Source organism: Ornithorhynchus anatinus, chromosome 3 (genome assembly GCF_004115215.2).
Source record: "Ornithorhynchus anatinus isolate Pmale09 chromosome 3, mOrnAna1.pri.v4, whole genome shotgun sequence".
NCBI classification, from domain to species: Eukaryota; Metazoa; Chordata; class Mammalia; order Monotremata; family Ornithorhynchidae; genus Ornithorhynchus; species Ornithorhynchus anatinus.
Genome location: NC_041730.1, coordinates 98,788,671 through 98,793,599, shown reverse-complemented (window position 1 = coordinate 98,793,599; position 4,929 = coordinate 98,788,671). Strand labels below are relative to the sequence as shown.

Genomic DNA, 4,929 nt, shown 5'->3' with positions numbered 1-4,929 from the left:
GCCTTGGCATTGTCCTCGACTCATCTCTCATTCAGCCCACGTATTTGATCTGTCACCAGATCCTGTAAGTTTTACCGTCACAGCATTGCTAAAATCCACCCTTTCCTCTCCATCCAAACTGCTACTATGCTGATCCAAGCACTTACCATTCATTTGATCGTATTTATTGAGGGCTTACTGCGTGCAAATACTGTGCTGTCTTGACTACTGCATCTGCCTCCTCACTGACCTCCCTGCCTCTGGTCTCTTTCCACTTAAGTCCATGCTTCACTCTGCTGGATGGACCATTTTTCAACATTCAGTCCACGTCTCCCCACTTTCTCTAGAACCTCCAGTGGTTGCCTATCCACCTCCACATGAAACAGAAACCCCTGACCATTGACTTTAATTCAATCAGCTCTCCTTACCTCAGTACAACCAATCATATTTATTGAGCACTTACTGTGGGCAGAACACCTTACTAAGCGCTTGGGAGAGCTCAATATAACAGAGTTGGTAGATACATTTCCTGTCCCCAGCGAGCTTACAATCTCTCACTGACCTCCTATTACAGCCCAGCTTGCAGACTTTGGTGATCTTGGACCAGATTACACACCGTACTCTGATCTCATCTAACTCATCACCGACATCTTTCCCCTATCCTCCCCCCTGCCTAAACTCCCTCCCCGTTCATGTATTCCAGACCACAACTCTCTCTGCCTTCAAGGCCTTATTAAATCACATCTTTTCCAAGAGACCTTCCCCAAGTAAGCCTTCATTTCCCCTACTCCCTCTCCCTTCTGTGCCCCCTATACATTTGGATCCATGAGCTTTGGGACATTTGATATACACCCCACACTTATGTGTATGTACATATGTATCTGTACAATATAACAGAGTTGGAAGGTATACTCCTTGCCTTCAAGGAGTTTACCATCTACAAGGGAAAGCCAGACTTCTATGCGATCCACAAGACGGAAACTCAGTTGCAAAATAATGTTAGACTTAAGTTCAAAATGTTAGCTGGGTTAAGCACTTATAATCATTAGCTCAAAGATTTAACTACAGTTGTTTCTCCCTAAATACTGTTCATCATTTTGAAAGTTTAATATCCAGATGACTGTTAAAAGTTCATGTTTTACTTCATCGTGACAAATTGTGACACCATCCCATTCCTCCCGTAAATCCTTGCCGTCTGCAGATCAGACTTCAGTATGTTGGATGTTAACTTTCTGGTAACCATCACCATGCCTTGACTATTCCAAATCACTTCAAAATACCAGGAATATTTTATCATCATTAACAAACAGTAATTGAGTTGTATCCCCAGTGTGGGCTTGAGAGCTAAGGAGTTTCTGAATAAACCTAACTTCATTTTGGCCCACTTGAATGATTTCATATCATAAAATATGTATTAATCCCCAAACTAATCCTAAAACTAATAAACAAGAGCATACATTTTCTTTTGGGAGGTGAGGGTGCAGTAATATACTAGGAGAGGGCATAAACAAATGAAAGTGAATAAAGATTTTTGTCATGCCATTGGAGACATTTTTTTTTCAAGAGGTCTCAACTGTGGCTATGTTCACAAAACAGGTTTATTTTATTTGCTTGATTGTTTAAGTAACTATACTTATCAGCTAAATATTTCTGTTAGTGGATCTTATCCTGAACAAAATGAACAGAGGCGTAAATTTGGGATTAGCTTCATGCAATAAATAAAAGAATGGTCAACTTGAATAAATATAGAAGTGATGCTGAACTGGGCTATAGAACCAAGCAAATCCAGTCAATATTATTATTAATAACTATTATAATAGTAATGGTATTTGTTAAGCACTTACTATGTATCATTCACTGTACAAAGCACTGGGGTGGTTATGAACAAATCGGGTTAGACACAGTCCCTGTCCCTAATGGGGCTCACAATCTTATTCCCCATTTGACAGATAAGGAAACTGAGGCACAGAGAAGTGAACTGACTGGCCTAAGGTCATACAGCAGAAAAGTGGCGGAGCCGGAATTAGAACCCATGACCTAATAATAGTAGTGGTATTTGTTAAGCACTTAGTATGTACTGAGCACTGTTCTAAGCACTGGGGAAGATATAGGATAATCAGATCAGATACGTACCTTGTCCCAAACGGGGCTCAAATTCTAAGTAGGAGGGAAAACAAGTATCGTATCTCCATTTTTACAGATGAGGTAACTGAGGCACAGTGAAGTTGAGTGACTTGCTCAAGGTCATACAGCAGGCAGGAGGCAGTTAGGATTAGAACCCAAGTTCTCTGATCCCAGCCCTGGGCTCTTTCCACTATCCCATGAGGGAATGTTTTGAAGCCCTAATTTCTTTGTTATTTATTATCTGAACTTGGTCTTTTGCTGGAGAGAAATTCCACTTATAGTTACTGAAACTCAAATTACTAAAGGATTTTTCAAAATGCTTTAGTCTCTTTTCTAAAACTTTATCTTTCTGTGAGTGTCTCGCAAAGCAGGTAATTAGCAAGCAAAACTAGGAGTACCTTGATAAAACCAGAAATTTACCTTGGTCTACCATCTTGCTTTCTATGTTCTCCTAACACTTTATCAGTGGCAACACGAAGCATGTTTTACTGTTTAAGGGAGCTCAACCATGTACGTGCTGAGTGATTTGTTCTGGAAGTTGTAATAACAGGCCTCACTGGCTCCAGACTCTCCCCTCCCCAGGCCACCTCACTCTGCTGCCTGGATCATGTTCCTAAAACAGTCTGGCACACATCTCCCCAATTCTCATAAGCCTACAGTCGTTGCCCATTCCTCTCCGTATCAAGCTGAAACTCTTTACTCTTGGCTTTACATGTCCAATCAGCTCTCCCCACCATATGTATCCTCAATCCTCTCCTTCTATCCCCCAGTTTACACACTTCATTCCTCACAAGCCAACTTACCCACTGTGCTTCTTTCTCATCTCTCTCACCACCTTCCTCTTGCTCACACATTCTTTTCTGTCTGGAATTCCTTCTTCCTTCACATTCAGCAGACAACTGCTTTCCCCATCTTCACGGTCCTTCAGAAATCACACTTCCTTCCAAGAGGCTTTCCCTTACTGATCTTTTATCTCCCCATCCTATTTCTCTCTCCGTTGCCACTTGAATATTTCTACATCACCTAAGGACTTGGGTACTAACTAAGCTGGCTTCACTAGGATTTGATAACAGATAGAATATGCAGGTTGAGTGAGAGATAACATGAAAGTTGCAGGCATAAGCAATGTTGCCTAATGGATGGAGCACGGCCCTCGGAATCAGAAGGACCTGGGTTCTAAGCCTGGTCCCCCACTTGCCTGCTGTGTGATCTTGGGCAAGTCACTTCTCTGTGCCTCAGTTCCCTCATCTGTAAAATGGGGATTAAAACTATGAGTCCCATGTGGGACAGAGACTGCATCCAACACGATTTGCTTGAATCTGCCCCAGTGTTTAGGACAGTGCCTGGCACATAGTAAGCACTTAACAAATGCCATCATTATTATGTAAGAATGTGAAGATTCCTGGTGGTGCTGCCTGTAGTGATAGGAAACTTTGGGGGAGGACAGGGTTTGCGTTCGGAAGATTAGGAATTCTGTTTTTTGTGTTCTTTTGGGGGGTTTTGATGGTGCTTCCTGTGTGCCAGGCACTATTCTAAGCGCTGGGGTAGATATGGGGTAATCAGGTTGGACACTGTCCATATCCCACATTGATCCCCATTTTATAGATGAGGTAACTGAGGCACAGAGAAGTTAAGTGACTTCCCCAAGCCCATCCAGATCCTTTTAACTCCCAGGTGCGTGACCTAACCATTAGACGACACTGTTTTGGACATGTTAAGTTTGAGGTGTCATCCAAGCTTAAGGTGGGACACCCAAGTAGTGATAGCCTAAAGTCAAGAAGAAATGTAAGACTGCAGAGAAGGAGCATTCTCCTTCAGGGTTGGAGAGGTAGATTTTAGAATAATTCCTGTAGAGATGGGGAGTTGAGCCATGAGAGTGAATCCATCAATCAGTCATATTTATTAAGCACTTATTGTGGGCAGAGTACTGTATTAAGTGCTCGGGAGAGTACAGAATAACAGACTTGTTAGAGACGGTCCCTTCCCACAAGAAGCTTTCAGTTCAGAAGGGGAGATAGGCATTGTCTTACGCTGTCTAGTCGTCTCCGACCAATAGCGACACCATGGACACATTTCTCCCAGAACGCCCTACCTCCATCTGCAATCGTTCTGGTAGTGGATCCATAGAGTTTTCTTGGTAAAAATCCGGAAGTGGTTTACCACTGCCTTCTTCCGCAGAGTACACTTGAGTCTCCACCCTCGACTCTCTCCCGTGCAGCTGCTGCCCAGCACAGGTGAGGTTTGACTAGTAGCAGATTGCCTTCCACTCGCTAGCCACTGCCCAAGCTAGGAATGGAATGGGTAGGCCTCTGCTTGGCTCACTCTCTCATAGTCAAGACTGGAAGAGTACTGGAAACTCTCCAAATGTGACCTTGAGAGGGGAGAAAGGCAGAATATAAATAAATGAATTATGTTTAAATGAAGGTGAAGGTGGGGTAAATAAAGGGTGCAAATCCAAATGGAAGAGAGACTCAGAAGGGAATGGGAAAAGAGGAAATGAGGGTTTAGGCGGGGAAGGCTTCTTGGAGATGTGATTTTAATGAGGTGGGAAGAATGGCGATGTGTCATATACCAAGTTCTAAGCCAAAGGCAGGATGGGGGCGAGGGGTCGGCGGCGTGAGAGAGGAGATCTAGGTTCAGTGAGTAGGTTGGCATTAGAGGAGGGAAGTGGGTGGGCTAGTTGTAGAAGGTAGGTGGTGGCAAGGTGATTGATTCCTTTAAAGCCTAAGGTAAAGAGTTTCCATTTGATGTGGAGGTTTCTGAAGAGTGGGAAAACAGACTGAAAGGTTTTGTAGAAAAATGATCCAGGCAGTGGAATGAAGTAGG

General features: G+C 43.3%; 1 non-coding gene across 1 annotated transcript; it reads right to left on the bottom strand.

The window, feature by feature from the left end:
• Nucleotides 1-4,347: 4,347 nt before the first annotated feature.
• LOC114810738 lies at nucleotides 4,348-4,485 on the bottom strand. Its single transcript, XR_003758433.1, has one exon. It is a non-coding gene; the product is annotated as a small nucleolar RNA SNORA7 (small nucleolar RNA).
• Between the last annotated feature and the right edge of the window lie 444 nt (nucleotides 4,486-4,929).